This window comes from Nilaparvata lugens, chromosome 1 (assembly GCF_014356525.2).
Source record: "Nilaparvata lugens isolate BPH chromosome 1, ASM1435652v1, whole genome shotgun sequence".
Taxonomy (NCBI): domain Eukaryota; kingdom Metazoa; phylum Arthropoda; class Insecta; order Hemiptera; family Delphacidae; genus Nilaparvata; species Nilaparvata lugens.
This window is the reverse complement of record NC_052504.1, coordinates 23,717,212-23,730,029: the sequence shown is the minus strand read 5'-3', so window position 1 is coordinate 23,730,029 and position 12,818 is coordinate 23,717,212. Positions and strand designations below refer to the sequence as shown.

The following is a 12,818-nucleotide window of genomic DNA, read 5'->3' as shown; positions in this document are numbered from 1 at the left end:
TGCATATCACTATATATAGAAGAATAAATTTGATCTATCCGAACCATGAAAACCGGAAAGCAATTCTAGTCTCCTAATCTTCATCAATCAAATATGTATATATTACATTGATCAATTATATTAATTGAGCTCACACATCTTCATCATTTATTCTTTCTTATAACTGTCTAATAATGTTTCAAAAAACGTTTAAAAATATCACCATATTCATTCAAATTAATTGAATTTGATTCATATTGTCACAATATTGAGCGATCGCTTACATGTCTGAGGAACTTTTATTTTGATTTCGTAGAATACACCAAGAAGATATGTTTGAATAGCACCAGAATGATGACTTTGATTTTCAATAGCTGATGTCTGGCCGTTTCCGTTCTACACGATAACATTGTTTGTACATTTCTAATACATGAGATCAAACGTTATCTTCCTGGTTATATTTCTCCTTTGTGAAAGAGTAGTTTGCAAAAGTTGGGTATCTCTTAATGACCATTGAAACGATACAATTGACGAGATTATAATCATTCAAAGAATTTTCATTTCCAAGTGGAATTCACTAGACACTTTTTCATGTGATATAGAAGTAGATATATAGTATTTCAATAGATTTTGTGTATCTATATATTTACATCTATCTATCTGAATACGTTTCCAGTAGAGACACTAGCTGCATTCTTTCTATTTCCTTCAAACATGTTTTGTCTTCATAATATAAACTCCAAAGGGATTTCATTATTACTACAATACTCTCATCTTAGTCCTATGAGTTTTCTCTGTGTAGTTTATTTCTCTACAATGATTTTATCAATCATTTGAATATTCCCAATTGAAGATGTGAAATATTAATCATTGTCATACTGTATTACAATATTGTGCTATTACATGTATTATTCGAAGTACAGTAATGTTTTTTCTGAATGAAAATGGGAAAAGATGGAAGAAAAAACTCTAGAAAATAGTGATTTTCTAAATACAGCCTCCAGTGTTACAGAAACGCTGTAGACGTATGGAGAATTTAAGTGGATAAAAACAAAGCATAATATACTGTTCTTAATTTTTATAATAAACTAACAATCTTAACGAGACAATCAATTCTTATCTGAATTGAGAATGATTGTTAGCTGACAATATTCTAAATTATTTCTGATTGAATGTTTGATAGGAAAAATTATACAAACTGGAATCATCACAGCCTCTTCTAAGCAGAGGTCAATATCACTATTGCTTTAAAATAACTCTGGAAAATTTCAAAGAATCAACGAAATTCCATCTTGAGTTTGCAAACTTCAATAAATGCCAAGTTCACATGAAGCTAGAATGCTGGGAGAGTGGGAGCTCGAGACAAGTTATTGTGTTGGCACTGCACTGGTGTTTATTACTGGATTTATGAGTTTACCGAGACCGACTGGGATTCGCTTTATTTATGCATTCTTTGGACGGGGAGGAGGAAGCACGTGCTTCGGATCCCGGCCAACTGAACATGATCAATTATAATATCTCACTAGGAGATATTCTGACTATGACTTGAGTAAGTTCGAACTTCCCTTTGAAGATTTCAATGCTTAATCAGATTATAAATAGGTAATAAATATGGTGACTGAAGAACGAAAAATTAACACCAGTCAGTAGTTTGATAACTATATGACACAATTTTTGTTTATCACATGATTGATTAGGATCAAAGAAGGTAGAGGTAAGAAATGAATTAAGATTTGATGCTTTATAAACTAAGTGCCATCTAGAACAGAAAACTCTCGTGAATATTTTGTAAATCTAGTATTTCATAAACTTCTCCAAACAGAAATTAAAGTTGATGATAAATCAACATATTGATATTAATTCTCTTTAAGTATTTAGAGAGTAGATTGTAATGTTGGGTTTTCGTTTGTGCATAAAAGCCGTCGTCGACCACGACAGGTTGAGGATTTCAGATTGGGTGGACTTCAATTCTCTAAATGACCTAAAAGATTATGTTAAATTATGTTTAAATGGGGGAGGCTGAGTTTATACTTTTAAATGTCAATATGGTGATAGTATTGGAAATGTTTTGATTCTTGAATAATAAACACAAATAATGGAAAGTTATTTGATGAGCTGTTTTAGCACATTTGAAATTTGGACAATATGAATGTCAACAATGCTTGTCGTCGTCGACTCCGGAAGTTTACGCACTAACGAAAATGCACCTTAAGCTTAGGGTATGCATTATACATGATATTGTTAAAAAGATATCAATCCTGGTACAATATAAACAAAATATAGAGTACGCTAATATTATAAAACGAGTACTAAAGTATTTGAGCCATTCTAAAATAACGTGTTGTAAATTTTAAAATTTTCCACAAAATCACTCAAATTTGAACTGAAAAACTCAAATTAAAGTAGAATTTAGTGATAAATGGTGATTTGTATGAATAATGATAAGCGGGATACACTAATTCTTGATTTCTAGCTTTCGTTAAATTGTAGTCTAATAATTTAGAAGTTCAGGTTGGTGGTTGATTGACGTTGTTATTGGTAAAAAATAATACACAATTAAAAAACACAGATAAGATACTCTTCTATTAGGAATACATTAGTATGAGAAATTCTTTAAAACTGGTTGAAATTGAGGGGTGGAATATTGCATTACAAGATACATACTAATGACAGTGCATGGGGAGTTGCGTGCATCTTGCGTTTACTTAATTTTCCTGAGACTCCCCTTTTTCACAACAAATTGATGAATGCAAATTCTAGAGAAATCTGATAACGTGAGCCGTTCATGTGTCTAGTCAACCAACACATTAGTATTCATAATCCCTGATCTAGATATGTATCTCTGTAAACAAGAAACGAGGAACGAAATTATATCTTCTATTACTTGGAATAGGTACTGTTTGGAAATACAAGATTATCTAGACAAGTCAAACAATCCTTTATTAAAATTCCAACTATAATTAACTTAAATTTTCTTATTCAATAGTTGTCACATTCAACTACTTGAATGAACATTCAAGTATACAAATGAATAGGATGAGCCATATAAATAAAGTATTGCTGATATCATACATAGATCACTCTGCTTTCCCACCAATAAAACAGCTTCATTCACATAAATTAGTAATAAAATCGTCAAATAGAATCACAAGCTGCTCATAATAATTGATTTGTATGCTCTTATCAGTCATTTAGCACAGTACGTGTCTTAATTGTTCAAAAATAGATGAGTAAGAAATGTGTTATCCGTTTTGCCTACTCGATCTTCGTAAGGCGCATATAAAGAAGAGTACACGTACTACCAGAGAAAACTTCTATAGTGAGGTCCACGTTATAATGACAGTATTTGATTAACTTTGATACTACTATCCTTGTCTATAATTCGACAAAGCAGGTAGTACTATCCTTTTCTAGCTCCGCAACGATGTCAAATCTGTTTTTGACAGTGTAGAAATGTAATTAATCAAGGCAGAGAAGAGGCAACGCTGTTCTTTTATCTCTATCCACTGCCATTATAACGTGGACCTCACTATATAATGCTGTATTCTGTGGTACTACTTACTTTTATCGCTTCTAGTACTATTTCTCCACTACAGTAGAACCTCGATAATTCGGACTTCTGTAACTCGTTGTGAAATCTCTCCCTTGAAAAAACCTCTATAATTCGTAGTAATGTATTGCGGACCCCTCAATAATTCGTGATAAAATTGAGCGTTGACTCATCTTTGACCTCTATAATTCCTAGCTTTTTATGTGAAAACTTCTTTAACTTCGCATTTTCTAGTTTTTTATACACTATGGTAGGTGAAGATAATTATTACAGTGTACTATGCTATCGCTAACTAATTCTACATACAATTTTTATGCACTTAATTCTACATGAGGTCATCAACCGGGAATAATTACATAGACTGCCAGACGAAACTATCATTGTCTATTAAAAAAGTATTCAGTTCAATCCAGTACAATATTGAGACCTCAGCGTGAAGAATTCGTCAATCAGCTAGTAAGTTATGAGTCGAGTTGTGCATTAGTGTACCAGAAATGATTAATAATTCCGGTAATGCAATAGTTCACCATGAGTTAAAAATTTGAAATTGAGTTGATTTATTATTAAATATTACATTTAAAAATCTGTACATAATTCCAAACATTCTTCACATGATTTTTTTCAAATATTTTTGAAAATTTCAAATTCAAAATGTGTATCTATTTTCATATCATTTTCAATTTTTATCCATATCTTTGATTGCTCATAAAATATACAGAATTCTATAATTCAAATAATGATTTCTCCATCACCATCCATGGAAATCAGCCTCCTCCTAAACGCTTGGTCCCTTCAACTACGTATTAGAAAGGTTCTACAGTACTTGATTACTCCATTCATATACCAATATCGGGGCACCGAGCTTCGCTCGTTATTTATTCATTGATAAAAAGAACACAATTCTTCAAAATGATTGGGGAAGGACAAACAGGCACACATTCGAAACTGTTTAAAATCAAAACTGTTACTTCCCCGAATTTTGATTTATACACTATAAATGGTCCAAAAAGTAGGTTATGTTTCATACACTTGAATTCAGATCCAATTTTGAGTCAAAATATTTAAAAACAGAAAAGTTCCAATTTAGATTGTTTACAAACCAAATTGAATAACAAAATAACACTCACTAATCACTTAAAACTGTAAAATAATGATCAACTTTGAATATTATGATATACTCTAATTGAGAGTGATAAACCATGTCATGTCAACAAATCGATTATTTTGATAAAATGTCTAGATAATATTTCTCGCGAGATACGGTAAGCTGATTGAATGATTACACAGCTGATCTCCCACACAGGCACACGCATCTTCTGCTATCTTCTGCATCTTGTGCATCTTCTGACGACGAAATTAAACAGACATCTGTTCTTCCAAGGATGAATTATCCTTTTAATGTCCTTCAGCGAGTTTTCCCAGGGATAAGACATAGTGCAATTGAGTTTTTATATTATAAACCTACTATGTTCCAAATTTCGTGAAAATCATTAGAGCCGTTTTCGAGATCCGTTGAACATAAATAACCAAATATAAAAATAACCAGATATAAAAATACAGAAATTGCTCGCTTAATATAATAGAATTAAACATTGCCTGGAATATATTGTTGAAGCATAGTTATATCCTTTTGAATTAGACACGATTAAATTGTTCGTGGTATAGTTCCTGCGGCAATCATGACCAGCAATTGAAATATTACAAGCTTTGAGATACTCGTAAATGTTTGACTTATTATGCATTCCTCATAGTCGATTATCTCCAAAAATGTCATTCTCTTTTTCCCTTACGTTATTGAAATTCTCGAAAAGTGATCAATTCTCTGGTTCATCCTAAGCCACTTTTTCCTCATAATGCCTTTTTTGAGAACGATTACTCATTAATCCTGTGACCTGTTCGGGCCACCCTCAACATCTGACAAGATGAGATAGTTTCCATGGGGATGTGAACATACTCGTGAGCTTTATACAGTGTGGCAGAGCTGCAATTAATCCATCACCCGAGTCAAAGTGATGAACTGCTTAAAAAACCCACCGCCGAAACTTTTATTGCTAAATGTTTGGATGGATCATCAATCATTTCGCATATGGGCGATGTGAGCTGAAACTGAGTTATTTCGGATAGTCGGCGTCTTCTTAGGTGAGAGGAGCAGCAACAAGGAGGGTTGTGTGGAAGAGGGAGAGAGTGAGTAATAAAGAAAGAGAAAGGAGAGAGAGTGAGTGAGAGAGGTAGAAACACTGCGCAGTGATTAATCAGCAGGACTGCAGACTGCGCTGCGCTGACCGAAGGAAGGTTTTACTAGCAGGACAGACCTGCTTGCACCAGACAGAGACCGTAAAATCAATTATTTGAGCTTGACACGGGTTTATCTCGCTCTGGCCCCTGTGACCAAGGCTTTCTTCCACACTGATATGACAGCAACGCCTCACACAAGAAAGGCAGCTCCATAAAAATGTTATGTTTTACAACAGTAAACCGAATGCAAGAATCTGTTTCCACAGGAGTCACGCGTAAATACTTGAGTCCGGCTCGTTGTCCTTCTATACCTTCTTTATGTACTCTGTACTCTCTTACTGTTTTTATACTGATGGAGTATTTGTACTTATCCTTCCTTACCAGTAGTTATGTTTGTGTTACTCGAGAACATTAGGTCCAAAACGCTTAGCGCAAGTCAGACTAACTCTTAAAAGTAGACGCTTAACTATTGAATTATCATTGAACTTGCAGCGTCATTAAATTGCGATATGGTACTTGTGATATATTGTTCAAAATTATAATTTTTCATCTCATAGCTGTAGCAAAATGTGTGCATTGGCTGTGAAGAACATAAAAAGAAGATTATCAGAGGATAATATTATTGATGAAGTAGACCAGACTGAATCATCGGCTGGTAACTTCATGGATAGTATGAGAACAACACTATCGACATAATATCTTTCGAGATTCGGGACATTGAGGAAAATCGATAAACGCACTTCTTTATTCATTCATTCAATGATAAGATCTTGTGAGGAGAATAGGCTCAGCCCAAAACCGTTTCCCTCCAGAATCCAGACAATTCATGTGTTTGGAAAATATTGTTGTGGTCCATTTCCCACAATTGAAGTCCAATGCTCAGCCCAAAACTATTGTATTTCAATTAAAAATGTTTCTTCACAATAGTTTTGATCCAGGAGGAGAATATTCCAATTATTGAATTAAAACACGATTCACTCATATTTGTATTTGTACAAATAATCTAATCAATATCATTTATAGTAACATAGTTGTAATCATTCTATCAAAATACATTTAGCATGTTCTACCAACACTCGATGCATTCAAATTCAATTAGCATATTTTAAAGTCCTGTTCACCATATTCACTCATAGTTTTGAGATTAGTTTTTCATAATCTTTCTGGTATCAACAATAAATGAACTGAACCAGCACTTTGGTAGAAAATCATTTTCATCCGTGCATTTTTTATAAGGTTCAGCTTGTACAGGTGGATACATACAGCAGACAGACGTATGCTGATAGACGAAGAGAAAATTCCTCCCCAGCTGTTTGAATGTTGCAACGCTCACAGACGTCCGTCCGACTGTCTGCTGCTGGGTGATTATATTCAACTTCTCTATAGATATTTCGTTGGTTATAGAGTGACTTCCAGCTCACAGCTACAAAGAGTGGCAGCCGTTTCCTTGGAGATCGTTATTCCATGTGTAGATCTGGAACAATCGGATGTCGTTGCAACAGATATGGGTGGTCACGTTCCTCACGTCACATCTCACATCTCACACACTCGCTGACTCGCTGGCTACATCAAATTATAATATTATTGAAAAGCCCAACGGATGTCACCGTTCATCATCTCAACCGATTCTCTCCAGACCCCTGTTCTTCTTTCCACTTCATCATTCTTTTAATTTTTCGGAATCATCTCTAACAGAGAGGAGAAAATAAGAGTAAAAAGAGTTACCGCCGCCTCCAATGTCAAAACTTATGTCTCTTGGTCTGTTATCTCCAGAGCCCTGTGCAGAGTAGAGTCTGTGTATTCTACAAGTTATGGATGGAACGAAAATCTCCATGTGTCGAAAATCACGAATCGGTTATATCTTGGAAGTCGGCCTCATAGAAAGTGAAGATTTATCATCTAATAATTTATGTCTTTTGAGTATCTTTTCTTGTAATACTCGCCCAGTTGCTACTCAACGCAGTTTTTGTAGAAAAGAGGGGTAATAGTAGAGATGAATTTTCCCCCCTCACTGGAGTCTTAATATTATTGAAAAATAACTCATAACCTCCATTCTTCCCATGAATAATAAATACGATTCTTATTGCCTCAATCAGTTGCTACAGAGTTGTTGATTGATTAAAGCTTTTCATATTTCTCAAAATTCCTCCAATTACGGAACCGACAAGGGTTCAAGTACTCGAAAATACTTTTAAATGCATCTTCTCTATTATCTAATTGGGATAAAACATTCTTGGAAAACTAGCTAGATTCTATATTTATGATAAATACAGGAAGAATATTTGAGTATTTTTACATCTCATTAATAATAAACTATGCTCCTACGTTGAACAGGTCAGAATTGAAAACAAAACAATTAAATTTAATAATTTTTGCTGACAATATCAGTTATGTATCACGAGAACCATCAACATTCAATCTTGATTGATTTTTATTAGAAAATTGATAACAAGAATTCATCAGAGTTTTCAAGTTTCATGGAATAAAGGCGATATGCTTGCTCGAATTCTAGATCTTATTGGTAGATGATTTAATATGGTAATAATTATCAAATCAGTGAATATTCCAATCAAATGATGGAATCATGTGTCCCCTAGTTCCAAAAATAATCTGGTAAAGTTGAGATTGATGAGTTAATTGAAAATATAATAATTCAGTAATGACACTATTGATAACTACAGAATCCAGCTCCCACATTCTCCTCAGGTCATTATGATCGAACAAGGATTGCATTCCACTGAGACCCCGTTGACAGGTCTTGTCGTCACGTCAAGAGATCCATTCATGAAAGAAAGACAAGCACTATTCATTGTTGAGAGGGATGGGAACTGTTGAAGGAGGATCTAATCTGAGATGGGAAGCGCGCCCCGTCAAGATGTAGGCCTACAGTAATAGGCTGATGCAGTTAACTGGAGAAGCGACAATGAGGAAGATCAGAGCACAGAGCACATCTATTAGCTGGAGTTGTCAGCTACCACATGGCCCACTGGGGTTGGAAACCCTCGGCTGGGAATGAGAGGACTCTCATCGTCATTACGCCGACGCCGCCGCCGCGCAGTCAGTAGTCCACAAAGCCGATGATGAGTGTTACAAGTTATGAACAGGATAACGCGACGATTAATAGCTTATATCGACTGAGGGGAGGCTTTTGAGGGCAGTAATCTTCTCGCTCAATTTTCCTTTGAAAGCTCACATTCAGTAATGGCTGTACAAAAGTTTACTATGTATGGAAACGTTCTTCTTCCAATTATTCCATTCAAATAATAATCTAATGACAATCAACGATAGGATTAATGTATATTATTATTAAATTATAATTGCAATAGCGTTGATATTTTCCTCCCTTATTATTATTTAGCGTATGGCAGATAAACAACACATATGAAGCTCATGAGTCTCAAACGTCTATACGTACACTATTATTTTCAACTTCTTTGAGATGCTGTGTAGTTTCCGATCAGGAGAACATAAATTTGTCTGTCCACCATTATTGCTAGTCCATTTAGCGTTACCCAATGTGCACCATAGAGGCGAACTAGCGTTACACATATTCAAGTAAAAAATCTGACTGCTGAAACAATTTTGAGGTTAAAGAAGGTTGAAACTCAATTTTCAAACTTCACAGAAAAAAAAACATTTAAAAAATTTTCTTCACCATTATAAATGTCCAAAATTGCTTCAAATTTTAATTTATCAAAATAAATATTTCCTCCCTTAAAATTATATAAAAAGAACAAGAACAAATAATAATTATGAAACTGGCAAATTAAACTACTGTTTCTGAGGTTCAAACCGGAACTTGAATCTACTGATACACTTTGACTTCTTATGAATAATTTTTATAGTTAAATTATGTTTGAAAATAATCCCTTCCGGCAGTGGAGATGCACCAACTAGAATCAATATTATTCAGATCTCCATTGTTATGTGCTAATATTATCTATATTATCAATATTATCTAGATCTCCATTAATATCCGTTCATGTGCTGATCCCGGTTTGAGATTGAACTTATTTTGGTTTAATTAGAGATAAAATGTGCTATTATTTGAATATTAACGAATAATGATGAGTAATGGAATACTAATTAACAGGATCATTCCTTTATGGTGTAACCCAGTAGGTTTGATGTACTACAAGATATTAATCTTATTATTTTACTCAGTAGTCAATTGCCTACAATAACTAGGTTCTATCCTAGTAAGGCTCAGTCAACCAATTGAATACGAAGTTAGGGAATTTGAAAACAAATCATAGAAGCAAAAGTGAATAAATTTAACGGTGAACTAGTTATTTACTGTAACAAGCTTTTAGGTTGATCATAGATCTCTCTATATCCTCCTATTTATTACATTTTCATACCGACAACGCATGGAATACAATATAGATGTTTCTTAATGAATTCTGGCTCCTGAAGTTGGTGTATATTCCATTTGGATATTTCATTTATTTTTTGGAACTTGGCAAGTAATAGTAATTAATTTGTAAGAGTTGATTGAACTGTACTGAACTAGGATTTTGATTATAATTTTCATCTATTCATTTCAATTTATTTATTTTTATCTTATTCACAAGTGAACAAAGATTTCCTGATGCAGATTTTTTGTCTCTGGAAACTATCAGGATTGGAGTTGTAGACAGGTCATTCCTGTTCATTGAATTAGATAATGAATGAAGTAGAATGGAGCCTCATTGAATCTTCCATCTCACAATGGTCGCATTCCGAGAAGATGCCGTCTTTCTTTTGAATGGAGATTTCGGATTCAAATCTTTTTTTTCATCCACCGACGACATCCTCATTCTTATCGCATCTATCTGCTGCAGCTTCCGGTTAGTGTTGGTTTCCCATTCCAAGCAATTATTAACCTCATGAAACTACATAGACAATAGGGAACGGAAATTTAATTCTTATAATGAGTTGATGAGTACTTAATTCATCATCGTGAATTTACAAATTGTTCCATTTTTAAGAACGCGTCCTTGTGCGTATTTCTAAATATTTGTCAGTTTTTATGCAAATTTACGCAACATGACATACTAGTATAATTATTACCAATTCTAAACCAATACAATTCTATTACAATTCTATTCTAAACCAATAACTTACTAATATAATTATTACCAAATCTAAACCAATACAATTCTATTAACATATCTCTCCAAACCGATAAAAAGCGCAATTGATGAAGGAAAAATCCTAAGAGTTATCAATCTTGAAATAAACCTTATTTTTAAGAAGATAGTGAGTGAATTTATATTAAATATTGAATCGATTCATCGAACATGATACTATTCTTTACCAATGGAAATCCATCCACAATTCTGTGTACGGTATTGATATTCTGTGTATTGTGTGTAGGAGTCAAACTGTATTACATGAATAATGATTCCAATAATTTAATCATGCAACCTATGTGTATATATTTGAGTGATTTACCAATATTGTACAGCTCAGTTCACTTTCCCTCCGATTGATATTTCACCCAATTTCCCCTGAATATTTATGTTTAATTGTTAGAATCCATCCTCGTAATTTCTCGATTCACTTATCTGCTGAATGGGCAATTGAAATCAAATTTCCTTCTATTTAGATATCAAATAGATTTCCTTCTATTTGAATAAAATTTCCTTTATTTGTAAACTGAGCTTACACTTTGTAACCTAGTCTGGTGACAAGACTAGGAATAAAATCGAAAAATTGATACGCCTGGAAAACACTTCCGTTACCAAAGACATTCTAGTTACTGAACGAAACTTTGAGCCTGAGACAGTAGTGCTTATTGGTGTAATAAATCTCCTGCCCAAAGATTATCAGAAGAATTGTAGTGGGTGCAGTCACCCTTCGTTAATCTGGCCACACTTTTGTTTTGTCATATACAATTAGATGCTCAGAGTGCTATGAACCGAAGGGTCACATCACGCAAACTCAATAACATTACTACCCTCTTTCCAATACTACAAAGCTCGAAAACAATGAATCACGAGAATATTCCACTACAGTCAATATGCTTAGTAAAAATATAGCTTCAAAATACAACAATAATTCCAATTTCTATGGTGAAAACAATTTGAAATACCGGTATTAAAAATGTTTTGTTTAATGATTCGCACCTCTCAAACCTACATTGTTCTTATTGGCTTCTTGGCGAGGGTTACTCTTATTAATCAGGAAATTTATTTAAAAAATAAAGTATTCATTTAATGTTATTTATCTCATTCACTCACTTAAAAATTGCATTAATATGTTGAATCTTGTTGTGAATAGAAATGATTAATTAAGGGAACTTGGCTTTTTTATTTAATTCATTGTTCTGCTCTTTTGCTCATAACAAAATCATAATAAACGTGTATAACATGTATGCTCTTATACACTAAGATCGTGTGAATCCTGTGCGTATGTTGACTTGACGCAGTTTTGTGACTCCATGCCCAATGTTTTTTTGTCTTGTCTTGTTGTACGATTCATACTCAACCAATAAAGATGCGTAGCCTACTTTTAAATTCATACAAGTTTTCATATTTATTTATTTCATTTCCTTGTAGGCTAAGTTATAAAAACATATTTATTTATTCAAGGTAATTCATGTTCTAATAAAACCTTGCAATAAATTATTAACATTTTTCTTTCTGATTTCTATTCTAACCAAAATATTATCTCATCAACATAATATTACCGATATGAGAGTACTGTACTATAAATATAAAGAAAATAATTAAAAATCTCAGTACCCTTTTTTTAAAAATATTTTATCACGACATGTTTCGGTCAATTATGCCATTTTCAAGTGATAATGATTTTCACTTGAAAATGGCATAATTGACCGAAACATGTCGTGATAAAATATTTTTAAAAAAAGGGTACTGAGATTTTTAATTATTTTCTTTATATTTATATTACAAGTAGCCCTATACAGGAAAGAGATAAAAAAGAGTACTGTACTGTATATTTATATTCACCTGTTTGCGCTAATGTTGCCTTGAATCGTCTCAGATCATTAAAAAACGATCGCGTTTACCATAATGGGATTCACCTGTATACTATCGTGAAATATGAT

The 12,818-nt window shown here is 33.4% G+C and overlaps 1 protein-coding gene across 4 annotated transcripts in view; it reads left to right on the top strand.

The window, feature by feature from the left end:
• Window positions 1-12,818, top strand: part of LOC111046016 (histone-lysine N-methyltransferase MECOM-like) — a 136,233-nt gene that overhangs the window by 788 nt on the left and 122,627 nt on the right. The window lies entirely within an intron of this gene.